This window comes from Cygnus olor, chromosome 2 (assembly GCF_009769625.2).
Source record: "Cygnus olor isolate bCygOlo1 chromosome 2, bCygOlo1.pri.v2, whole genome shotgun sequence".
Classification (NCBI taxonomy): Eukaryota; Metazoa; Chordata; class Aves; order Anseriformes; family Anatidae; genus Cygnus; species Cygnus olor.
Window position 1 is genome coordinate 93848593 of NC_049170.1, and position 27358 is coordinate 93875950.

The 27358-nt window shown below is 40.8% G+C and overlaps 1 long non-coding RNA gene across 3 annotated transcripts; it reads right to left on the reverse strand.

Annotated features, from left to right (window-relative positions):
- Positions 1 to 210: 210 nt before the first annotated feature.
- LOC121066205 lies at positions 211 to 25654 on the reverse strand. Of its 3 annotated transcripts, XR_005817579.1 has the most exons (4): positions 25350 to 25654; positions 11636 to 11772; positions 6006 to 6073; positions 211 to 822 (listed from the first exon to the last, which is right to left on the reverse strand). It is a non-coding gene; the product is annotated as an uncharacterized LOC121066205 (long non-coding RNA). The 3 variants fall into 3 exon arrangements; XR_005817580.1 differs by lacking the exon at positions 11636 to 11772; XR_005817578.1 differs by lacking the exon at positions 6006 to 6073.
- Between the last annotated feature and the right edge of the window lie 1704 nt (positions 25655 to 27358).

Consider the following 27358-nt stretch of genomic DNA (forward strand, 5'->3'; position numbering starts at 1 on the left):
CCCCGAGCCGGCAGGTGGGAGCGGAGCCGCCGGGGCTGGAGCGCTGAGAGACACCGCGCTGACAGCCAGCCCCTCTCCCTCAACGTGCGCAGGCTTAGGAGCCCCTGCGCTGCTGGAAAAAAAAATAAGAAGAATTGAGGTTTGCACAAAAATAATTAAAAAAAAAAAAAAGGTTCATCAAACTGCGTGGTTTATTTATATTTTTTTTTTCAGCATCTCTGAGTAAGCATTTGTCCCGAGTTTTAGCAAATAAAGTCGCTTTGCGTTTGCGGCCGACTTGGTAGAATACCTCAGGTAATTGCCGTTGGGTAGGATGGAGAACGCGCATCTGATCAGGTACGCCGGGGAACCGGCTCGAAACTGACAAGAAGGAAGGTGACACTAGCTGGAGAGTTGCAGGCGAGCAGGACAGCCTATTGTTAACAATTAAATATGCAGCTAATAAAAAATACACGTCGAGAAGCCGTTTCTATACTCTGGCGGACGCAGCGGGGAAAATGCCATCTTAAAACTACGGTCAAGTATCAGGATGCGTGTACTGTCTGAAGCGATCTGGGCTTTCCATTTTCTTTTTTCTATCTGATTTGTTATTCATTTCCTTTTTTTTTTTTTTTTTTTTTTTTTTTTTTTCTGTGAAACCAGCATACCAGTATACCCCTGCCCCTGCACGCAGCAGCAGCAGAGATCTGGCCACCAGACATACTGGATTAATTCCCATCCAGATCTATCAGCTGGCCTGTAGAAGAAGCAGTCCTTGAAAAGGCAGGTGAGGGGGAGGAGGTTAACACCAACAGGTATTTCTTGTCATTAACTCCCGACTTCCTGATAAGAGAGTGATAAACCACTGGTAAACTCAGTGCAACAGATTACAGAAAAGACGTTTCCTTCCCTGCTTGATGATTAATGCGCATATATCAAATAAAAATAGGAACTCTAAAAACAAGAGCTTTATATAAAACACATTCATATTTCAGTAGTTCTATGGAATAATCGATATCATGCGATTACATCTGAATAGTCAATTCCTGTGTTCCGCAGACCGATTTCTAAGTATATGAGCTCTGCTTCAGAACAGAACAGCAGCTGGAGAGCTGAGAATGCAAAATTAATTATAACATTATAAAGTCATACATGAATCTCTCTAAGTCAACCTGCCTTGCAAAATGTACTATACTCTCTGCATTTTTATTTGGGAAGCCAAATCTGCTCTTTCCAGCAGGGGTGGTGTAAGTAAGTGTTTATCTACGCGAATTGATTGCTTTTAGTTCCTCCTCTTTAATAATTAGTGGAACAATACAGATTGGGAATACAATGGCCGTCGTGTTTACATTATAACAAGGGATTAATGCTATTGAGTGTTACAGTTATGACCTGGGAAGAGTACTTAAATAAATACCGTGATCCCAGGAGAATCGATATAATTCAGTTCAGAGTGTGTGTAGATACGCACAGACACACACGCACACACAGGAGATACAAATCTCCATACGTATCTACACGCATATACATATGTTATACACGCGAGGTATACGTGCCCATCCGTGCAAAATCTAGGTGTTGTTTTAGCTTCCATCTGCATGTCTTACTTCCATGAAAATATTTTTTCTGTGATTTCGGTGGAAGGAATGTTTAAATCAAGAACATTACCCCTTTCCCCCTAACACAAAGAGCAACAGATTATATTTCTCGTGTTTTAATTTGTGCAATCTAAAAATGTAGCTTTATGTACAGAAACGGGGTTAATTTCTCCATCAGAGATTAATGGGGTAAAATATTATCATTTCAAAAGACAAGTTCTTACGTTGATTTGATTTGCATAATTTTTGTATGGCTTCAGAAAGGCATGGATTTACCCACTGCAAGGAGACACTATGCATTTTATTACGACAAGTACACCACTAATTTGACTCTGCACAGTGTGGGGAAAGAGAAGCTAGTGGGGATATACAACGTGGAGAACGAGAAGCCAGTGGGGACATTCAGTCTTAGGCGAAGTCTCTGCACTAAGCAAACGAGAAAACCGTGTCAAAAGCGCTTTTAAATAGCGGTCAGCGTACTTGGTCGTATTTAACTTCTTCTCGGAGTTATCTCGGTTTGATTCGAGTGCCTTTCGCAGGGAAGAGGTTTTTCATCTGCCTGGCTTTACAGCTGAAATCTAATTTTCCCATAGTACTACCCGTTACTAATAAAAAGCCGTCTAACTTGCGCTGTTAAACAGTAGAATAGTATTACATGCACTTTTTATTGGTAATAACTGTGGCAAATTAACATGCCTACAAAGAGACGTTAAGACTTTACACACTGCGTTTTTTATTTGAATAATCTATTCATTAGCTCAGCGTTTACCTTCCTAGATTTTAAGCGGTGCTCTCGCCTTGTCTTCTTTAATTCAGTTTGCTCCAGCTCATCTGAGAAGGGAGTCGAAAGCCCCCCACACACACACCCCCTGCCCCTCTTCAGCTATCGCTCACTGCCGTCCTGGGAGACAGGTTTTGCGGTTTGCCATTTATTAGCTACATCTCCTTGCACTAGTGACAGAGGCTGAAGTTTTCGGGTGGATGAAGTTGAAAGCCAACGTCTGGGGAGGAGAAGAGCGCCCGTGCCCCTGTTGCGGGAGCGCGGTCGCCTCGCTCTGCGCGGCGGCTGCATGCGCCCCTTCGTGCGCTGGACTTTGGGGAGATCGGGGGGCAATCTGCCCCGAATTTCTGACCTGGAAAGTTACCCAGGTAAAGCAGAGCAGAGCAAAGCGAATCTCGCTGGCGTGAAGGAGAGATTTCCCTGCCTCAGGAGGGCTCCCTGTGGCCCAAGGAGGCACGCACGCCCATCGCCCGGACAATGCCGGTTACCCAATCGTCATGACACTGGTCACAGCAACTTTTGGAGCAGAGCGAAGTGGAACTTCGTGGGATTTGGAGATGTAACACAATGCGCAGCAGAAACGGTTTCCTGTGACATGACCACACAATGGTCTGGGAATGCTTTCTCCTTTCTCCCATGAAATGGGGGGTCGCCACCATCTCCCGGAGACAACGACGTGAAATAATAGACTATTGTATTTAAAAATAACAAATGACACACGCATACTGTGCAAGCGGAGTTGTCCAGTTTTCTAGTAAAAGAAGCCTGGTTTGTGAGCGAAGCACTTTACAGGAGCGACCTGTGCAAACGAGAGGAGACAGGATGAGCTGGACGAGCCTTTCTGCCGCGTGTCTGCTCTCAGGGCTACAGCAAGGAGCAGGGAAAACAGAAAGGGAGAAATGAAAAGAAAGAACTTTTCTTTCCCCATCTTCAGGATGAAATCTTTAGTTCAAGCTGTGTATGGGAGGGGGCGCTGTGGCAATGAATTCACCAGTGCTCCCGAGCACTCGCAGCGTAGTTGTTTATGTAAGCGTCTTCGCTAAGGTTTCTTTTCATATTTCAGTCATTACTTTTATTAACAATATCATCTAATTGTCGCCCCACGAGAACTGCACTAAAAGGTGGGCTGATCGAATGAGTTATGGCCACTACTCTAACCCTAGTCCTAGATTTCTTTTTTTTTTTTTTTTTTTCTTTTCAGTTCAGTAAGAGTACAATAGTGTATTTCATTTTGAAAACACAGTGAAAGAAGGGGCTGCCCAAGGAAGCGCTGAGAATTTAAACGACTCTCTATAACATGCAAATGCGCTCAAATAGACTAAAATTAACCGTACTGCTTATTTGTAGCTTTTGTTTTGTTTTGTTTTGTTTCCCCCAGGGGATCTGTGGCTTCGAAATTTTGAACTAATAACGGGCCACGTCTCTAGGAGAATTTAGCTCTCCCATTTTGGGACATTACTGGGGGTGTATGTTGGAAAAAAAAAAAAGGCAAAAAAAAAGGCAAAAAAAAAAGACAACTAAAGCGGATCTCTAAAAAGCAGATCTGGGGCTTAGAAAATTTGCTTCCCATATGTCACACTATTATTAAGAGTCTTAGTCATTTTCCGCTTAGGGAAATATAAGCAAGTACATATCCATAAGGATAAGATAAAAGCCCTCCAAAGCTTTCCCAGAGCCTGCTATTTTCACCTGAAAGGCAGGCAGTGTTTCTCAGGGCTAGAACAAGTGTACGATCCACAGGTGGGATTGTTCCTCCTTCTTAGGCAGGAAAAAAAAATAAAAAAATTAAATCAGTGTATCTGAGTTGATAGGAGGATTGAACTCACCAGCGAGAAATCTGAGTGGGGCAGGCAGGGGCATGGAGGTCCCGTCACTCACTCTGAGGGGCTCAGAGGGGCCCACACCCCACTTGCTGCCAGGAGAAGAAGTACTCCCCATTCCTCAGCTCTGCTGGAGCCAGGCAGTCAATATGCCACGTCTCTGCCAGAGGGTTTTGTGCTTGGCCAATGTGTCTTGGAAAGTCTGCTGCAGAGTTAGTGGGAGGCTAAATCCCTTCAGCGCCTGGTATGTTTTCAAAGTGGATGATGGACAGAGTAAAGGCAAAATGGGATGATTTAACTGAAGGGGCCAGGGTTGCTTTAATTTTAAGGGCTCACATTAAAAACGGATTCTTCTGTCACAGTAACAAGTAGTCACAGTAGCCAACAAGTAGGTCTGGCCACTTAGGTGCCTAAGGAATACTGGTAGGCTGGTGGCTGGGTGTGCATCAACCTGAGGATATGTATATAAATGGAGTTCTCCTACTGCTTTTTCCCCATGGTTATGCTGGCAACGTGGAAGCATGTTGTCAGGTTAAAATTGCTTTAGACAGTTTTGAAGTAACTCTGCCAGATCCCTTCCCCTTCTCGTAATTGCCATCATCTGTTTGATCACCGTTTTTAACACTAGAGAGCACCTGCTCACCTGCTTTGTACTTTTCTCTCATTCATTCACATGTTCATTCACTTATATGCGTGCATATGTGTATATCCTTCACTTGCAGACCCAGAAACACATTTCCAGATCAACAACAACCCCTCAGCTCCCACCCCCAGTCCAGAAAGTTCTGCTCTCTCCAATAAACAACATGCTGGAAAAATGAGACTTCTTGTATCCATTTAACACCAGAAAGTTCCTTTCCTCAGAACAATCAGCTATCTCCATCATATCTTCAAAATTGCCAGGATACCCCAAAAGTAGACAGAAAAATACAGAAAAACTGTAGGCATACTTAGGAAAAGCATTAAATATTCATGTGTGTAGTGATACTATGAGTTATAACAAAGTCCATTTAAATCGATGCAGCATAGTTCACAAACATTCAGGTAGCTTTATAGTAATTTTGTACTTCTCTTCCACTAATGGGCAAACTGAAGGGTGTTTGAAGCTTTTAGCTTGATATTTTCTTTTAAATTGAAATTTCCTCTAAATCAGTGTAGCACTTCTGTTATTCCTTACATTTAGCTAAGGAATAGCAATACTATTGTTGTTTAACTTCAAGTTTTACTGCAAGTTAGAATTTCTGATTATTTTTTTTTTTTTTTTTTTTTTGGAGGGGGGATTTTTCATACCACTAGTCCTTCATATATAAATGGTAAAAAAATACATTATTTTGGATACAAATAAACAAACCACCACCACCACCACCAACAACAAAACACATAATACCATTTCTATCTTATTAAAAAAATACAATCTAATTTTACTCATATGGTCTCACGGATTTTCCCCACTTTGTAACAATGCTAGAATAGAATGTCTACTGAACCAAGTTAACAATCTTCCTTCACATCATGTAAAGGAAGTGAAGGCAGACCATCTGGCCTTTACCTTCTCGTCCTCTAACTGTACAGGTTTTAAGACACTTTCATCTGGGAAAGGTTGGTGGTCAACCTGCCTGTGGGAATTCTAACCACGTGCACATTTCTTCTCCTACAAATGACTCATTTCAGCCAGTAGAAGCACAGAACAAAAACTAGTTGAAATGTTGAGCTTTTCCTTCTGATATCAATGTAGTTTTAGGAATGAGTGAACTGTTGACTTTGTCGTGTGTTTGTCTATGCTCAGCATTACAGTGGGATTCTGTCATAGCTAAAATACTGTAATACCGTGTATTGGCAGACTTTTCACTCCATGGAGGTTTTAGAGAGCTTGTATTATTTTGGTAGTACGACATCTGGAAAAAAAAAAAAAAAGGCTTGAAGAGGCCCTCGGAAAGATCTACTTTAAATTAATACTAACACAAGCTTATCAACAGTTTTTCTCACATTTTCAGGAAGGCATTTTACACTTGAAGTATAGGTTCTAGTAGTTTAAAAGAAAAAATCTCTTCAATCTTATCAGGAGACAATGAATTCTGTTTTATGCAACTCAGCCTTTAAACACACGACCTTTTAGTGAATCTCTAAACCTAAAGTAGAGAAATTATTCTTTTTTTTTTTTTTTTTTTTTTTTTTCTTTTCTTGGAAGTTCCCCAATTGCTGTAAAGTCCTAGAAGATTATAACTCCTCTGCACTTTTGAACATGGAGTTTTGAAACTATAGTTGAGAATTATGTGATATCATTATCTCAAACACCAGAAGTACACAATGTTTTAATTTTGTTTCTCATGCAAATACACCACCCTATTTTTTTCATCCAGGACCTTTTTGGTAAAGACCTTGTACATGAAAGACAGGAAGCAATAGGAGCCAGAAGAAACAACTGATAAACCAACAGCCTCAACTATGACATTTTTTCTCAAATAATTCTGTCCTGAAATCACCAAAATTTCTATAGTTTTCCGATCTTTACAAATTTTTTAAGCTGTTGGAATATAAAAACAGAAATATACCAAAAGTTCCTTCCTTCACAGAATCACAGAATCACAGAATTGTAGGGGTTGGAAGGGACCTCCAGAGATCATCGAGTCCAACCCCACTGCCAAAGCAGGTTCCCTAGAGCAGGTTGCCCAGGTAGGAGTCCAGATGGGCCTTGAATATCTCCAGAGAAGGAGACTCCACAACCTCCCTGTGAAGCCTGTTCCAGTGCTCCGTCACGCTCACTGTGAAGAAGTTCTTTTGCATGTTGGTGCGGAACTTCCTGGGCTCCATATTTTGGCCATTGCCCCTTGTCCTATCCCCACAAACCACTGAAAAGAGGTTGGCCAAATCCCACAGTCTCTGAAACTTAAGATATTTGTAAACATTAAGAAGATCCCCTCTCAGTCTTCTCTTCTCAAGGCTGAACAGATCCAGATCTCTCAGCCTTTCTTCATAGGGAAGATGCTCCAGGCCTCGTATCATCTTTGTGGCCCTCCGCTGGACTCTTTCCAGGAGATCCCTGTCTTTTTTGTACCGGGGAGCCCAGAACTGGACACAGTACTCCAGGTGAGGCCCGACCAGGGCAGAGTAGAGGGGGAGGATTACCTCCTTTGACCTGCTGGCCACGCTCCTTTTAATACACGCCAGGATCCCATGGGCCTTCTTGACCACCAGGGCACATTGCTGGCTTGTGGCCAAACTGTCGTCCACCAGGACCCCCAGGTCCTTCTCCACGGAGCTCCTCTCCAGCAGGTCATTTCCTAGCCTGTACCGATACAAGCTGTTGTTCCTTCCCATGTGCAGGACTCTACACTTTCTCTTGTTAAACCTCATTTGATTTCTTCCTGCCCAGCTCTCCAGCCTGTCCAGGTCTTGCAGAATGGCAGCACAGCCTTCTGGCATGTCAACCACTCCTCCCAGCTTTGTATCATCGGCATACTTGCTGAGGGTGGACACTATTCCTTCATCAAGGTCATCGATGAAGATGTTGAACAAGACCAGATACAGTACCGAACCCTGGGGAACACCGCTAGTCACAGGTCTCCAGCTGGAGTCTGCGCCACTGATCACCACCCTCTGAGCTTGGCCAATCAGCCAGTTCTCAACCCACCTTACTGTCCACTCGTCTATCCCACATTTTCTCAGCTTTGCTAGCAGGATATCATGGGAGACAGTACCAAAAACCTTGCTAAAGTCAGGGTAGATGACATCCACTGCTCTCCCCCCGTCTACCCAGCTGGTGATGCCATCATAGAAGGCAACGAGGTTGGTCGAGCAGGATTGCCCCTTGGTGAATCCATGCTGACTACTCCTCATAACCTTCTTCTCTTCCAGTAGCTTGGAGATGGCATCCAGAACAAGCTGTTCCAACACCTTTCCAGGGACAGAGGTGAGACTGACTGGCCTGTAGTTTCCTGGATCCCCCTTCTTGCCCTTCTTGAAGATTGGAGTGACATTGGCTATCCTCCAGTCTTCAGGCACCTCTCCTGTTCTTCAAGACCTTTCAAAGATGATAGCAGTTCGGCGATCACCTCCACTAACTCCCTCAGCACACGTGGATGCATCCCATCAGGGCCCATGGATTTGTGTGCGTTGAGCCCACTTAGACACTCCTGAACCACTCCCTCATCAACCAGGGGGGAGATCTCCACTTCCCAGACTCTTTCTCCTCCCTCCAGGGTCCAAGAGTCCTGGGTGTGGGGGGAAGGGTAGTTCTTTGAAGCAAAGACCGAAGCAAAGAAGGCATTCTGTATCTCTGCCTTCTCAGCGTCCCCCATTACCAAGACACCCCCCACGTTCAGCAGGGGACCAACATTATCTCTAGACTTTCTTTTACTGTTTACATACTTAAAAAAACCCTTCTTATTATCCTTTATGTCTTTTGCAAGCTTCACCTCCAGGTGGGCTTTAGCCTTCCTCGTCGCATCCCTGCAGACCCTGACAACACTTCTATACTCCTCCCAAGAGGACAGGCCCCTTTTCCACATTTCATAGACCTTCTTCTTCCTTTTGATCTTGTTGATGAGCTCCTTGCTCATCCATGCAGGTCTCCTGCCCCCCTTCCCCAGTTTCCTACTCTTTGGGATGCACCAATTCTGAGCTTGCAAGAAGTGCTGTTTAAATGTTGCCCGACTTCACAAACACCCTTGCCTTCTAGCAATCTAGCCCAAGTAGGTCCTGGAAGAGGTCGAAGTTGGCTCTCTGAAAATCCAAGGTAGCAGTCCTACTTTTTGCCTTACTTCTTCCATCAAGTTCCATCTTGAACTCCACCATCTCATGGTCGCTGCATCCCAAGCTGCCCCCAACCTTCACATCCCTAACAAGCCCATCCCTGTTGGTAAGAACAAGGTCCAGAAGCACCCCCTGCCTCATTGGCTCCTCCACCACCTGCGCCAGAAAATTATCTTCAACGCGTTGAAGGAACCGTTTGGACTGCAAGTGCCCAACCGAGTTGCTTTCTCAACAGATATCTGGATAACTGAAGTCCCCCGTGAGAACCAGTGCACGGGATCATGAGGCTACTTCTAGCTGCTTGTAGAAGGCCTCGTCGACCTCCTCCCCCTGATCTGGTGACCTGTAGTACACCCCCACAACTGTGTCACCCATACCAGCCTGCCCTTTAATTCTCACCCACAAGCTCTCCACTTGTTCTTCTCCCTCCCCCAGGTGGAGCTAGGTGCATTCTAATTGCTCCCTCACATAAAGGGCAACTCCTCCCCCTTGCTTCCCCAACCTGTCTTTCCTAAAAAGGGCATAGCCCTCCATGACAGCATTCCAGTCATGCGAGCTGTCCCACCACGTCTCCATGATTGCAATGAGATTGTGGCCCCATGACCATACACAGATCTCGAGCTCATCCTGTTAATTTCCCATGCTTTGCGCATTGGTATACAGGCATTTTAGAGAAGCAGCAGGCTCAGTTACCCCTAGAGGGATGCAAGAAGAAGATTCCGGACAGGGTATCGGGAATATTATTACCTTCTCTGAGGAGCCCTCAGACAATTCTATGGGACAACCCAGAGGTTTTTCCCTACTATCTCCATCAGCGTCAGCAGTGACAACATCCCCCAGCCCTTCTCTGTCACTTTTAACTCCCCTCCCTTCCCCTGTCAAACCTAATTTAAAGCCCTGGTAGTAAGTCCAGAGAGCTTGCTCCCCAATACACTTGTGCCCCACTTGCTGAGCCAGAGTCCGTCAGCAGCCCACATACCCAGCCTCTCAAAGCCTGCCCAAGATCAAAATACCCAAAGCCTTGGTCCAGACACCATCCCCTCAGCCAGTCATTTACCTGTTCTGTTCTCCTACTTCTTTCTGGGTCCCGGTCACCCATTGGGAGGACAGATGAGAACACTACCTGCACCCCCGATCCCTTCAACATCCTTCCCAGGGATGAAAAGTCCATTTTAATTTTACTCATTTTTCTTGTTGCAGCTTCCCGGGACCCAGCCTGAATGACAACAAGAGGATAGTAGTCCTCTGGTTTAATGAGCTTCCTCTCACTCTTCTCCTTCCCTGCTGCTATTTCCTCACCTTCTGTTAGCTAAGGTAGAACATAGTGGTCTGCCTGACAGACCATGACTTGGCAGTGATGAACTTGCCTTTGTGACCTTCAGAAGGAAATATTCTCACCTAAAGAGCTACATGAGCTTCATTTTGCCATATAAATTTTGGATCAATAGTCAGACACATCAGATAGTTTTAGTGAAATTTCATTATAAACTAACAAAACTTATTTCTGTAAATACATCAATTTAAGAAATTGGTCAGTACCACTTTTATAAGAATAACTTCTGGTTTTGCACAAAGTTAATATGATATATACAGGGGCACATCAGTATAATCATTTATATTTATCAAGAATAGGTAATTAATTTCTAACACCAACTGTGTTTCATCTGAAATTATGCACCTTATCAGATTTGTAAACATTATCCACTAAAAATATTTCCATGAATTGGATTAAAAATCATCCATGAAGGGATAATTCATTAATTCCAAACTTTGTCAAAAATATGGGTTATAAAGAATCATTTCCCTATAAATGTTTGTTTCAAATAGTTAATTGAAAGAAGAAACAGTAAACTGAATATGCTATTGATTTTTATTTAATTGGTTAGTCTGTTTTTACCTGATCAATGGAATTGTCTTTTAGCTTTCCTAATTTTTGTTTACAAGTTTGCTTAAAAGAAAGAAAGAAAGAAAGAAAGAAAGAAAGAAAGAAAGAAAGAAAGAAAAAGAAAGCAAGTTTTTTTTTTTTTTTCTGGGGCTAATCTTTAATTCTCCTGCTTCCTCCCTTTTCCATTTTATTTGGCCACATAGCCTACCAGACATAGTTTTCTTAAAGTCACTACTCAGTATTTTGACAATGAAACACATAGGCCGTGATTATGCCTTGATTTTCAGGTTCACAGTATTTTTCACAGGAAAATTCAGTGAAGTTAAGAAAAAAAGAGGTAAAACAATTATTTCACCAATATTTAATATGACTCTTTAATATTTTTTAGATCAAATCCTCTTAATATCAAGTTCTATGCAAATGCACAATGACAAAGGACTGTTTCTAATCTACAAAATAAATAGGATATGTATATTAAGAGTGCTAGTGAGGAGGTAGCAATACTAACAGACTTTTACAAACCTTTTAGTAACTTTAAGAATATAAATTATATTTTACACATTAAGACTTTCAGCATAAGTTAGGTCATAACAAAGATGTCAAGCACCGAAGAATCACAGAAAATATTAATAAGTGAAAGACTGTGGAAGCAATCAACTGTTCCAGTTGAGAGGTAGGAATGAGTGTAGAGCAGGGTTAGACTGGTGTAGGTAACCACAGAGTATATACGTAAGGCGAAACCCTAAACAGAATGAGCCATGAGCCATTGAGCAAATTAGAGATATCCACTTGTCATATTTGTAATAATTAAGTTTTATACCTTTGACTAGATAATCAAGGAAGGATTCTGAGATGTTCATCCCTGCTTAGTGTCCGCATGTTCCTCCCTCTCTTAGTGTCTGCAGCTGGGCAAGAATGATATCTTCATGGGCTGACTATGTTTCTGTCTCTTCGTATCTTAAAGAATATGAAAGAAAGCATTCAGAACAGAGAGACTATTCTCTCTGCTACTCTTATTAGAATCATATCATAAATTATTTCCTTCTTGCAGCATTTGTATTGCATTATTTTAATTCATTTGCTGAATGTCATTATTGATATTTTCAGCAAAACTTTCTTAAATTTGTTCTTTGGAATATTTTCTTTGTCTGAAGCTGAACACTTAATCTTTATTGGTTTCTAAAATATTCCTGGAGGTCAACACCAACATGAGAGAAAATTCATGTGTGGGAACAAAGGTTGGATTCCAGGTAGGAAGGTAGATTACTACTTTGGCTATAATACTAGAATATTTTGTACTTTTAAACACTGTGTTTTTATTGATCTTCCTGATTAAAAACAAAAATAAAAGCAAAACCAACAACATTCTCTTCCTTCCTTCCTTCCTTCCTTCCTTTCTCCCTCCCTCCCTCCCTCCCTCCCTTTTTGTACATGTTATTCTGTGTGATATATAACTCTAGATTTCAGTAGGATAATATAAAGAAGTTCTACCAAATAACATGCATATGTATAAAATTTTTCAAGCTTTCAAACACACTATTTTATCATAGGAACTTATATAAAATGTATACATCACCCTATATGGGGGGATAAAGCTCAAGAACAAAATATAAATTTTCCACGGTTGAGATCTGTCTGAAGAAGCTGCATCAGTATCTCAGCCTTGCTTTAAGTAAATATTGTTGCTATTGCATCAACAAAATTTACAGGCCTAAAAGACATTTTCAAAGACAGTGACATACTAAGTAGCCTATACCTCATTGGCCTTAATGTGTTTTGGGCTAGTAAGAGCCTAAACCCTGGCCAAAACTGGTATTTGACAGAAGAAAACTTCTGAAATGTTTGAGTATCTAATGTCCTGATTAAGAATTTGGTTCCTAGGCCTTGCAATTATAAAAAACACAGAGCCTGAAAGCCTGGAAAAAATGGTTTATGCAGAAACTGCTTTTTTTTTTTTTTTTTTTGGGAATGAATGGCAAAAAATGACCTGTCTGAACCTTGGGCAGTGTGCTCAGGTTTTGTTCATCTGAAAAAAAAGGCCTTGTTCAAGTCATACAGCCGTGCTACACTCAGCTAGTCTGCTGAGGCACTGAGAGTCCTCTATGCCCAAGATAGGTAGAGAGGAACCACAAACCAGGTACTGAAATCCAGTCAATCACCTATTGAAAATACAAGCCCCCTCTCTACCCTGTTGTTACTTTTCTGTCCTGTAACTTGACTGCTGAGCTCTCTTAATCCTCTTTTACTCCATATGCAATGACTTTCTGTCACATTTTTAGGAGAACTCGGCCCCTTCTTAGGAGAATTTCTTTACTTTTTTTCTTCACCCAATTTCTTTAATGTGGTGTTACAGGAGAGCAGATTCTATGTAAAATCTGGGAGGTGAGGAATGATACAAAACAAAATAGCATGACAGCCTTTGAAAACAAGAACTGAAAAATAAAATTACTCAAAGGGGTTCAAAAAGCAAGTAAGAGAAATCAGAATTAAATAACTACTGTCTCAGAGAACAGCTCTGTTGCAAATATTCTTTTACTGTAAAGGTTATTCTGGGAAATTCAGGGCTGAGAATTCTTACTTTACTACCAAGAAAGTTGGTTGAAATGTTAATTAAAAACAGAATTATAAAATACCCAGCTGAAAATAATATGATGGAGACAGATCACCATGGCTTCTGTAAAAGAAATCTGTGCCTCTGTAAGCTATTCACATTCTTTTAATTGTTTGGGTGTGATAACAAAAGAGCAAATACAAGCAGATTGGAAACCCTAATTTATTTGGACTTCTGAAAAAGATGGCAAAATTCATCGTGTAAACCTCTTGCATTAGCTAGGTTCAGTAAATGTAGATGTGTTTTTTTTTATCTAAAGCTCCATCCACTCTTGAGGTCTAGATGTCCTCAGTGTGGCAAAAGCAAAGAAACTTAAAATCATTTTCAAAACTGATTTCACTTTTTTTTTTTTTTTTTTTTTTTTTTTTTTTTTTTTTTAAGGAGGGTACCTTAGCCAACAGAGGAAAGTATTTAACAAAAAGGTACAACACTAATTCACACAATTGTGGAGTAATTGCGCTCAATTTTTTTTTTTTTTTTAACCTAATTTGTACTGCTTTAATAAAGTTGTTCTTCTGAACAAAAATGACGTATTTTTTTTTTCCTTAAAGAGTCCCTATCTCTTCAATCTGTCATCATACAAGCTTTTTAAGGTCTAGAATCATTTTGTTCATCTGCCTCTGCTTTTGTTAGCAACTTCAGCAACTAATTACAATTTTGGGCAAAGAAAGTCTTTGTTCAAGATCCTCATTCTTTATTCAACAGTGCCAGAACACCCAGAACACAAGATTCCCAGAGCTGCTCCAGGAAAAAAATAAAATGGCAAAGATGAAACTTGGTATTCCTATAATGTTAATAAGCTTTCAAAGGATTAAATTGAGAAAGAGAAGGAGAAACATAGAGGAGGAAGTAGAAATAAAAAAGAGAGAAGGAAAAAGAAAGAAGGAAAGAAGAAAAAAAAAAGTGAGAGAGCTTTGCAATGAATTTTGTTTTGCAAATAAAAAAATAAAAAAGATAAAATTGTTTTAACAAAAGGAAGATTTGTTCTTAAAAGAAATACTGAAAAAAAAAAATCCTCCATATGAATTCATGTGCACCAGAGGACTCCATCCATTTGGAGCAGAACAAATGCTTTTTGTTTCAGGGACATCAAACTGATTTTGCCTGTATTCTGACACCTGCTGTGGTCCACATTCATCCAGCATTATTAAATAGGGACAGCATAAGCCTAAACCATATCGACACGTTTACACAATATTTTTCCGAGTGACCTAGAATCTTGCCTACACGGTGCTTTGGGAGCCTGCGTGGATTCAAAAGCAATGTAACTTTGTTCCTGAGGTGTGATATTGAAACCAGTAAACTCAGCTGACAGTTGGAGATGGGGCATCTGTATGGCACAGCAGCAGGCCGTATGGCTTAGCACTTCAGGTCAGCATTAGCTCAAGGCACTCTTCCCCCAGCACAGTTTGATGTGCTTGTAGATTTCTGGGGGGTCTGGGAACACGTGAAAATACTCTTTAGGCTTAGTTTGTCCTAAAGGCCACAAGTTTTCCTCTTCTGCTCTATGTCTCAGATCTTCTTATTTAGGAGAATCCTTAGCCTGCCAATGGAGTATTGCATATCTTTCACCTTGTCCTGAAAATTGTTCAATTTCTTAAATAATTGAAATCCATGAGTGATGCTGGCACTTACTCGTTTTCCTCTCCAAAATTCCAATAAGAAACTTCTGTCAAGCCTATGAAAATCCATGGAATAAAAACTGCCAAAAACAACAGCAAAAAAATCATTCTTTCTATATAATAAGCTTTTGAAATCACTATATCTGAAGTCATCAGGTAACATTCCCAGGTAGCATAACTCAGTTTGTGAGTATGGAGTCAGTTTATGCTGGCAGAGACTTTCACCCCTAATTTTCTGGGGGAGGTATTTATGTGGAGATCACAAGACATTCTGTCCTGGAATGTCTGGTACACAGGCATCTAAGAAGGACTGGGCAAAAGGAGAGGAGAAGGAATGTGAAAGAAAATGGAAAATAATAAAGAGCTACAAAAACATTCATGTCATATCTGTTTTTAATTTTTCTTCTTAATGAATCTGGGTTTCTGGTAGGCTATTCTGGTTATGACTACGCTAACACTTCGGGGGCACTTCTGGTCTGTATGGCCAAAAAAAGTTCACTGCCTACATATTTTTTAGCTCTTAGTGTTTGTTTGTGAAGCTGTTTGTTTGTTTGTTTGTTTTTTTGTTTGTTTTCTTTTCCAGCAGTGGAGTCAGAGATATACCAAAACATTTTGCAAAATTGGGTTCATCTTCTTGAGTGTTTCAATTTGAAAAGAACCTTGAAAATTTCTGAAAGAATCAAATGCTTCCTTTTGACATTTTTGTAAGTGAAGTATTTCAATTATTTCATTTGAATTGACATTCCATTTTGAAATTTCCTTTCTTTTTTTTTTCTTTTTTTTTTTTTTTTAATAATTTTGAAAAGTTTGAACCCACATAAAATATTTTGGGTTGCATCACTTGCAATGCTTCATGAAACTATAAAAAAAATCATTTTCAATTTGATCCAAAACAACTCCCCCTCCCCCTGGTTTTTTTTTTTTTTTTTGAGCTATCAGTGAACTAAATCATTTTTTTTTTTTTTCTCTGTTCAACCTCCAGAAACTAAATGAAGGATTATTAAGGAGGTGTTAACATATATTTTTCATATTTTTTCATACACTTTTCAGAGGTAATCCCATGCCACAAATGAAATTTAATTAACTATTTCAGAGTATTTCTGTCATTCACATATCTCTAGTCCTGACGAGCAAAACAGGATGTCACTTCTGGTTCTGCACCTCATGACAGGACAGCCAGGGCTTTGATGATGATCTAGAGGTTTTCCTTACTGCGAGCTCCCTGAAGAGACCAAAGGATCTTTTAAAGTCAAAAAGATGGTTTCTATGGAATAGAAACAAGAATGTTTAACTTTATAAACACAGAAATGTTTTTTTCTCTGTGAGAAAAAAAAAAAAAAAGTAGGAAAAGTTTATAACATCTTCACCCCTCTCCCCCCTGTGTTGTATGAGCTGGGTGCTTTCTTCCAGGTTTGGTTTCAGTCAACCCTGTGACTTTCTGGGTTGCAGCAAACTCTGCACAGTCCTCTGATCCCTAGGAAGTTTTCTTCCTGTCACCAAGGGAGCCTGGCTGTACATATGTTTGTTGCTCCTTTCATTAGTCTCTTCATGAACAGCAGGCTCTCATCTTCTCACTGGGGCTCCCATTCTCTTCTCCTCTCTTTGCTACGTCCCGAAGCCTGGGAGCTCCTCCTCTCCTCCTCCTCCTTCCACCCAGTCTCCAAGCATGCTCATCTGCTCTCCAGGGAAAGGAGGAATCTCTGCTCCCTCCAGGGGGTCCATCTGACCTAGTCACTCCCTTTTTAAAGGAACATGACATACAACGGAGAACAAAAAATAAAACAGATGCTGTCCAAAATAAACCTACTCACATGCCAGAAAAGAAAATCAGCACATCTCCCAGGCTTGGTTCTCTCAAAGCCCCATCATGTGGACGCCTAGACCCTCCAGCTGTTTGTTCTCTGTGTGTGGAGCAATGAGACCATGTTCTGGTAACTTCTGAACAAACTGGCCAAGATCCATCAGATTTTTTGATCCAAAGCTTTTACCCATTTCCAGATTGCAACTTACTAGCTCAGTGTATTTTACATGACACACACGAAAACAGAGGGAGTAAACCCAAGACTGATTGTTTCTCTCTCATGCTCATGTAAATAGCAAGGGCTGTAGGGCCAACTTAACATCGTGGGCCTATGGGCTAGTTAAAAATCCTTGTGGTAAAGCGTGGGGGCTTTGATAAGCATACTGTACTTCTTCATGTGCAACTGTCTCTTCCTTATCCTCCACCAAAGTTATGCTAATTACTGCCTAGGAAATGAGCCCAAATCTATGGCCCCTGCAGAAGCCAGGTGAAGTCTGAGAATGCCTTGGTGTTTCTATGGGCAGTGACTCATGGCAGTGATGACTCATGCCAGTAATTAATGGCAGAAGTAGAGAGAGAGCAGGGTGCATATGAGAAACATTTTCAACATTTTTATTGCTGTATCTCACTGTCTTGCTATGTTCAGGTGTCTTTCCTTCAAGGAAGATTAATGGAACTGACTGATGATGGTTGCATGCAATTTAAGGCCAGAAAGGATTATTAGATCATCTTTGTCTGAGATCCTGTGCATTACAGGACATAAAAGGTATATGCACATGGCATTGTATAGTGCTGCACAGAGACACCTGCGCTAATTCTGAACAAATTAGCTGAAATACAAGAAGCAATAAAACTGTATTAAGCTGGGAGCAGTGCTGAAAGTGGTATAGCTAATATAGTCCAAGTACAACAACTCCCAGCTGCAGCTGTACTGCTTCCGGTATCCAGCTGTCACTACCAGAAGTGTCTCAGCTACCTCTACTCAATTAAGTTACTTATTGAGTGCACCCTCAGTTAGTTTGCAGATGACACCAAGTTGGAGGGAAGCGTCGATCTGCTGGAGGGTAGGAAGGCCCTGCAGAGCGACCCGGACAGGTTGGATCAATGGGCAGAGGCCAGTGGGATGAGGTTCAATGTGGCTAAGTGCCAGGTCCTGCACTTTGGCCACAAGAACCCCTTGCAATGCTACAGGCTTGGGGCAGAGTGGCTAGAAAGCTGTGCAGAGGAAAAGGATCTGGGGTGTTGGTCAATGTTTGCCTGAACATGAGCCAGCAGTGTTCCCAGGTGGCCCAGAAGGCCAAGGGCATCTTGGCTTGCATCAGGAATAGTGTAGCCAGCAGGACCAGGGAGGTGATCGTCCCCCTGTACTCTGCTCTGATGAGGCCGCACCTTGAGTACTGTGTTCAGTTTTGGGCCCCTTACTACAGGAAAGACACCGAGGCCATGGAATGTGTCCAGAGAAGGGCTATGAAGCTGGTGAAGGATCTGGAACACAAGTCTTATAAAGAGCAGCTGAGGGAACTGGGGTTGTTTAGTCTGTAGAAGAGGAGGCTCAGGGGAGACCTTATTGCTCTCTGCAACTACCTGAAAGGAAGGTGTCGGGAGATGGGTGTTGGCCTCTTCTCACAGATAACTAGTGAAAAGACAAGAGGGAATAGCTCCAAGTTGCATCAGGTTCAAGTTCAGGGAAAGTTCAGGGAGGTTCAGGTTGGAAATTAGGAGAAATTTGTTCTCAGAAAGAGTAGTCAGGCATTGTAATGGGTTGCCCAGGAAGGTGGTGGAGTCACCGTCCCTGGTGGTGTTTAAGGAAAGGTTGGACATGGTGCTTAGTGACATGGTTTTGTGAGTGATATTGGTGGTAGGGGGATGGCTGGATTAGATGATCTTGGAGGTCTTTTCCAACCTGAATGAGTCTATGGTTCTATGATTCTATGAATTCCCTCTCCCAAGCAATACATTTCAGCTTTTAGGAATACTAAATTGAGAGTTACGTGAGAGATCATAGAACCATAGAAAGGTTTGGGTTGGAAGGGGCCTTAAAGATCATTTAATTCCAACCCCCCTGCCATGGGCAGTGACACTTTCCACCAGACCAGGTTGCTCAAAGCCCCATCCAACCTGTCTTTAAAGACTTCCAGGGATAGGGCATCCACAACTTCTCTGGGCAACCTGTTCCTATGCCTCACCACCCTCTGAGTAAAGATTTTTTTCCTTATATCTGATTTAATCTACCCTCTTTTGGTTTAAAGCTATTCCCCCTTGTCCTATCATTACACTCACTGACAAAGAGTCCATCCCCAGCTTTTCTGTAGGCCCCCTGTAGAAGGTTGTTATAGTCTTTCCAGAGCCTTCTCTTCTCCAGGATGAACATCCGCAACTCCTTCAGCCTGTATTTATAGGAGAGGTGTTCCAGCCCCTCAATCATCTTTGTGGCCCTCCTCTGCTCTTTTTCTAATATTTCCATCTGCTTCTTGTGCTGGGGGCCCAGAGTTGAATGCAGTACCCTAGGCAGGGTCTCATGACAGCAGAGTTGAGGGGGAGAATCAGCTCCCTTGACCTGTTGGCCATTCTTCTTTTGGTGTAGCCCAGGATATGGTTGGTTTTCTGGGCTGCAAGCACATATTGCTGGCCCATGTTGAGGTTCTCATCAGCCAGCACCCCCAGGCCTAACTCCTCAGAGCTGCTTTCAATCCATTCTCCACTCAGCCTGCATTTTTGCTTGGGATTGTGCTGGCACAGATGCGGGATCTTGCACTTGGCCTTGTTAAATGTCATGAGGTTCACAGGCCCACCTCTCAAGCCTGTCCAGGTCCCTCTGGATGCCATCTCTTCCTGCAAGGGTGTTGACCGCAGCACCTAGCTTGGTGTCATCAGCAAACTTGCTGAGGCTGCACTCGATCCCACTGCCCATGCTATCAACCATGCTTCCCATCAGTGAGAACTTCAACGGACTGACACAGCTTCTCAAATATGACGGACAGTGGCTTAGCAACTACATCCACCAGTTCCCTCAGGACCCACGGGTGAATCTCATCAGGTCCCATAGACTTGTGCACCTTCATGTTCGTTAGATGGTCTCAAACCTGACCTCATACCATGGGCAGTTCTTCATTCTTCCTGTCTCTGGCTTTGCCCTCTAGGGCCATGTGTCTGGAGCTCTTGTCATTGAAGACTGAGGCAAAAAAGTCATTGAGTATTTCAGCCTTCTCCAGATCCTAGGTGACCTGGTCTGCTGTTTCTTTCTGGAGAGAGCCCACAACTTCCCTACTCTTCCTTTTATCACTGTTGTACCTGTAGAAGATTTTCTTGTTGTCCTTCATGTCCGTGGACAAATTTAATTCTAATCAGAGTGTAGCTTTCCCAACCTGACCCCTGGCTGTCCAGACAAAGAGGCCAAAGTCTGCTCTCCCAATGTCCAGGGTAGTTTTGCTTGCTGTGCTTCCTCCTCACTGCCCTCTGAATCCAAAACTGCACCATTTCACGGTCACTGCAGCCAAGGCTGCCCTTGAACTTTACATTCCCCACCATCCCCTCCTAGTTAGAGGGAATGTGATACAGCATAGCACCTCTCCTTGTTGGCTCCTCTATCACTTGGAAAAGGAATTTGTCATCTGTGTACTCCAGTGGCCTCTTGGATTGCCTGTGCCCTGTTGTGCTGTCCTTCCAACAGATTCCCCCATGAGAACTAGGGTTTGCGAATGTGAGGCTGCTTCTATCTGACTGCAGAGAACCTCATCTGCTTGGTCTTCTTGATCAGGTGGCCTGTAGCACACCCTCATTATAACGTCCCCTGTCACTGCCCTCTCTTTAATCCTGACTCACAGTCTCTCTGTCAGCTCCTCATCCATCCTCAGGCAGAGCTCCATGTACTCCAGCAGCTCACTGACATAGAGGGTGACGCCCCTCCATGCCTGTCCTTCCTAAAGAGCCTGTATCCTTCTATCCAGTCATGGGAGCCATCCCACCATTTCTCTGTAATGCCAGTGAGGTCATAGCCTGGCAGGTGTGTGTACATCTCTAACTCTTCTTGTTTATTCCCTATGCTACATATATTAGCATAGTGACATTTAAGTTGGGCCCCTGATGAAGCTGACTTACTGGCTGGAGTGGCTGGAATTCCTTTGTGTTGCTCTTCAGATGTTCTCCTGCTGACCCATGACCCTTCTCAAGGCTCTGAACATCTATCACTGACACTGGCATTAAACTGGGAGGAGAGGATTGGATTGAGGTTTCCGTCCCCCCAGCAACTCTAGTTTAAAAGCCTCTTCAAGCCTATGCTTGGCTGAAGATGTACTTCCCCTTCTCTGATAGGTGGGCCCCATCAGCTCAGCAAACCAGGCTTCTCAAAATGAGTTCCATGGTCTAAGTAGCCAAACGCCTGTCAGTGGGGTCAAGATCAAGACCATGGCATTATTGGCTAGAAATTTCCCTGCAAATGCTCCTTGCGCTATTGTTACCAAGGAAAACAAAGCCTTGTTAAATCACTGCCTGGTCAGACCATGGTGTGAGACAACCTGCTCTGGTGAAGATGCACTTCTTCTGCTAAGTGATCCCTGGAATAACTCGCCTCTGCCCTTGGCCAACAGTGTAGAGACAGGGTTTCTAACATAGAGATATGTTAAAGTCAAGGCAGTGTACAGAAACAAGATAACTTCTCTAATTCCACCCCCCGCCCCCTTTTTTTTTTCCCCTGTTTTAGGTTTCTGTGGATCCCACCAAGTCTTTTTCTTTTTCCCTTAAAAAAAAGAATATTATTATTATTACTTTGCCATATACTTGCACTGTCATCCTGTACTGAATATCTTTAATTTGATCCTTTTGTCACAGTTTGCTAAAGCAGGACATCTCAACCTGCAGGGTCAATTTTCATTCTTTACTTCCAAATATATTTCCAGCTAACATATTCATCTTTTTTTTGGGGGGGGGAGGGGTTGGGGGGAGGGGGGAAGGGATGGGGGGACATGTGAAGTTTTAAGCATACTATTTGGATCATTCTTGATTATTCTCTTCATCACTAACCTTTGTATCACATGCAAAACTTATAAACAAAGATTTTGTATCATCTTCAGTTGATTGGCACATGTAAAATAATACGGATAAAGGCTAATCCTAAAAGACTTCCTTAGAAATAGTACTATTCTGAGATCTGTGAACTAGTTTTAACCTGACCCACGTAGTCTCTGCTAATTTTAAAATGTCTTGTACTCTAGAGAAATCTGTTTATTATGGTAATATATATAAACTTTTAGTATTGACAAAAATAGTTGTACGACAACAATTCTTTCACCCAAGCTCATCTATAAATAAAAAAAAAATCTTTAAGTTAAACTAAGTTGGAAACATCCTGTGCTTTAAATATCAGAATTGTGCTGGTACTTGAAGTCTTTTAATATATTGGAATTTCCCCATTTTTCGTATGCCAAAAATATAAAAGTGGTTTTTCAAAACTCTGTAATTTGTTCCTACAAGATTTTGCATGTAAAATATTTTCATAAGATAGGACAATTAAATCCCATATCATTTTAGAATGTTTTCCCATGTGCCATCCTTTGATGGTGATAAACTCTGATTTTCTGACACATTGTTGAATGTGGTTGACATAGTGTTCTGTTAAAAATACAACCCTAAAATATCTACTGAACATAAATATCTATCTAGAGTTTGCAATCTAGAATATGCTCACATAACCTAGGTATTTTCTTGTTCCTCTGTGTTCAAATTTCTTTTATTATTACATATTATTGTAGGCAAGGTTATTTGGGATATATTTAGTGCAAATCTTGCAGGGAGAGGTGATGTTTTTTACTAAATCAACAGATGTGACTGGGAAAAGCAGACAAGTTTTTGGACATACAGTCCTTTCTTCAGGTTGAATATATTTCAGCTTGTAGCTTTTAATACTTAGTTATTTACTCAGGTTTTGTATTAACATTTTACACTCCACTTTGTTTCCAATTTCCTTTTAACTAGGAAGGCTTCTTGTTCAGTATAATTTGCTATACTTGTGAACCATGTTTGTGGGGATCCAGGACTTTATTTTTAGTGAGTTTCCAATTTTTCTTTTTGCCAATACACATTAAATGTATGATATACAAGTGACTGTTCTAACGTACAATATATAAAAACTAGCCTACAAAAAGTTAATTTATATGAACATATGAAGTTTGATGATATATTCTGTTTGCACATGGCAGTGGAATTAGATCATAATACCTATATTTAAAATACATCTTCCTTTATGGTAGCAATTAACTTTTAGTTCATTTAAATAAGTTCAAAAACAGAGTTATCTTGTCTGAGTTCAGGAATTTCTACATAAAGAATTTATCAGCTATTATTTTTAGAAATTCTAGAAAATTTTGTGATGTATAGGATGATGATGAACAAGCATTTTCTGGGATGAAGTCGCCCCTGTTAAAATTTTTAGCTTGGTTACACATTATGGACAGATGTTAAAGAGCAATACAGGCTGTTATCTACTGTGAATGGGTTTTCTGTTGTGTATTCTACAAACAAGCCAGTATTATTATTTTTTTTTCCTATGTAGATGTTTCATCCACAAGATTTGCTCCCATTCTGAGCTACCAGAAACAACTAACAGTGTCTTTGATGTAAAGTCCCTGTCTGGTTTTTTTTTTTTTTTTTTTTTTCCTGTTTTATCTTTATGGAAGGAGCTGGAAATATGAAAGACTATTTTAGTTACAGCAACCATCTTGTCATATTTCCAACACCAAATGTAGAATATTCCTTCTCAGGCAAGAACATCTCCAGCTGTTATTTTTATTATCTAGCCTACTCTCACTAATATACAAATGGTTAAAAATGTGTTCCTTATCTAAAACTTTCAGCTTACATTATCATGTGGAGGATACCATAAAACTGGTTTAAACACTTGAATATATCTACTAGGATTATCCTGTTACCACCCTCTGCCTTCATGGTTACATTAACAGCAACCTAATACCTTACCTAGAGATTATTCTCTCTACTACTGAGATGATATCCATTAGAACCATGTGACCTGCCTCTTTTCATAGTATCTTTGTACTCCATTGGGTACATGCTCTTTCTCCTTCAAACTACCACTAAAACAATTTACAAAGAAAAGGAAGAGATACTGGTATAAAAAGATCTTAAACTTTAGGAAAAAAAAAATGGAGTTGCTAGGAAAAGGAGACATCTGTTACAGAATTACTTCAAAACACCAGAGAAAAGACAGAAACTTAATGATATTGCTCAATAATTGCAATTGCATTTTTCCCGCAAAATATATTTTATGAGTTAACAGAATTACATAGGAATAATAGGGAAGAGAGAAGAGAAGAGAAGAGAAGAGAAGAGAAGAGAAGAGAAGAGAAGAAGAGAAGAGAAGAGAAGAGAAGAGAAGAGAAGAGAAAAGAGAAGAGAAGAGAAGAGAAGAGAAGAGAAGAGAAGAGAAGGAGAAGAGAAGAGAAAAAGGAAAGGAAAGGAAAGGAAAGGAAAGGAAAGGAAAGGAAAGGAAAGGAAAGGAAAGGGGCGGAAAGGGGCGGAAAGGAAAGGGGCGGAAAGGAAAGGAAAGGAAAGGAAAAGAGAAAAGAGAAGAGAAAAGAAAAGAAAAGAAAAGAAAAGAAAAGAAAAGAAAAGAAAAGAAAAGAAAAGAAAAGAAAAAAGAAAAAAATAAAATAAAAGAAAAGAAAAGAAAAGAAAAGAAAAGAAAAGAAAAGAAAAGAAAAGAAAAGAAAAGAAAAGAAAAGAAAAGAAAAGAAAAAAGAAAAGAAAAAGAAAAAAAGAAAAAGAAAGAAAAGAAAAGAAAAGAAAAGAAAAGAAAAGAAAAGAAAAGAAAAGAAAAGAAAAGAAAAAAATAAAATAAAAGAAAAGAAAAGAAAAGAAAAGAAAAGAAAAGAAAAGAAAAGAAAAGAAAAGAAAAGAAAAGAAAAGAAAAGAAAAGAGAAAAAAGAAAAGAAAAGAAAAGGAAAAAGAAAAGAAAAGAAAAGAAAAGAGTGTCTCAGGTTTCATAGTGGCAAAAAACACATGTAATCACAAAGCAAAATAACATTAATTACTGAAGCACTTGTAAAAGCACACAGAAACTTCAGCTTCATGAAGTTGCATATGTCTAGAAACAGGAAATAAGAAAGATTTACATTTTAGCATGTAGATGTAAAAGATGATATTTTGTTGATCTTCTTCCACATTGCATAGGAAGAGAAAACAACAATGAAAACAAAATCAGAAAATGGCAGGAGTAGGGTACATGTTACATCTATCAGCTATATAATGGCACAGGTGTGCCTTATAAACCTGTGGGAGAAATGTTCAAGGGGAAATACAGAAGTAGAAGCTCTGTAATAATAACATAGATTAAAAAATCAGATCTTATGTATAATTAGGTGGCACTAAAAAAATGAATTGTAGCCAGAGCTAGCTGCCCGTGACAAGTTAGGGGGGATGCAATACATCAGTGTACCATCATCAGAATGGTGACGCTTCTGAATAAGAAATAAAGCATGTTGGTACTTACCTTCTTCCTCCATGTTTGAGGTCTGTGTTTATATTCAGTGCCAGCTGCAAACTTCCGTAGTCACCCTATGTTTATGCTTGATCTCACCTCCCATATTTGTGCCATCCACGCAGGGGATAGTTATGGTCAGAATCTCACACTCGCTATAACAGCTGTGTAGACCTATTATTTTTTTTTAGCATCTACGAAAGGCAGGGCATAGGGAAGAGAATAGATTGTGTATGCTAGCAAACACTGCTATTGCCAACCTCACTCTCTTTGAGCAGAATAGCTGCCTCAGTTCTGAGCTCTTTGTGAATCATGATGCCACTCTAAATTCCTGCATTGGCAGTTTTTTTTTTCTTCTTTTTTTTTTTTTCTTTATCCCCAATACTGCAGTTGTAGGCCATAGCTTAGCTCTAAACAAGTAATCTTTATGTTCTTTTTCTTCTGCAAACAATCAACAGAAATCTAAACATGTGCATAACAGAATATAGTAAGAACAGAGCTCTAAATTTAGAAGTCATGCATTTGGGATTTCAAAGCTGCTTCAAGTGCTGTTAGTACTTTTGGCAGCCCAGATTTATGTTAATTACATGAGGGTTGCTGGAGATGTCTCTTAGTGTCTGGACATTTTTGCATGTACTCTGTCTGTCTTGGTTTCCTGCATGCCACAGTCTTTAGCCGAATGTCAAATTTTAGTTGCAATGCTGAAATCATAATTCCACACAAATTCTAAAGGGCCAGAGAGAGATGTATTTCATAGCTTAGGTTTCTGCAGCAGTATGGACTCAGTATTACAAACCATCTAACATGTGACTACTGCTGAAGGAAGCAGGCACAGCTGGCAGCTGTGTGGATGAGCAAGCACATTGAATGAGAACATTTTTCAAGCACTGGTTAGGGAGAGAGAAAAATATGCAAATAATTTCTTTGGCAGTGTTTATTTATTTATTTTGGAGCTCACCCCACTGTTTATCATCATGATAGTTTTTGACAGATCATGTGTTGTGGTTACTTTGTATTTCAAAGGCGGATGTTCTGATATAAGGGATGCTGCCCACCCCACTTATTAATAGAGAGGGGTTGTAAACTTCCATAACTGCACAGTTTATCATATATGTTATGCCTTGTCTAGGAGGAATGTTTCCATCTCTGAAAAGATAGACGACAACAGACAATAACATACTATAATTTGTGACAGCCAGATTGTCTTTGCTGGGAAATGTGATGACCAAGCTGGGAAGATCATTTGGACGGTGAAGCCAAAAGCCACCTGATTATTCAATACATGTACTTGAATGAGGGTTTGTGAATGTAGAGCCAGTGCAGTCATTTCACTTGTACACTAAATGTGGCAAATGAAAAGTCCATTTAATTTCTATACAGACCTTCTTCATCTTGTTCCAGATCTTTTACCTCTTTTAGTCATGTTTGGGATCGAGGACAACTGATTGAACAGATGTAACAGCTGCTTTGATTACAACATGAACCCTGTAATGCTGAAGCTTTGTATCAGACCTTGCATATATTCATGGGAACTTCTGCTCCTGTGAGAACTTAGCAAGACAAAGTGATGCTCCACAGAATCTAGCCTTTCTCAAAGTAGGATTCCCTTAAGTTGCATTCCCTGATTCACTGTGGTGACTGTGGAGTCAGCCACTGGCTACACAGCAAAATCAGCTCCAGGGCAGGAAGCAAGGTGGCAAAATGGTACTGCAATATTCCAAGTCCAAACAGCAAGGACATTAATGTCCAGTCAGTAGAGCTTATTTAAAAGGAAGCTTGACAGCAAGATGGAAAACCCTTCTTTAGTTAGAGTTGGCTCAGGTATTTTCAATGTTTGTAGAGAAAACCAAATTTTGCTTTCCAGCAAGGGAATGCCAGGACCAGGACAAGATGGGGGGTGGGGGTAGGGGAACCCTTGCAATGTGAGTGGAAAGGAAAGAGGAAAAGGGGACAATTAAATAAAAAGCTGAGGGAAGAGGCCTGGAAAGTTGAGCTTTTTCTTTTTTCTTGCTCCTGTCCAA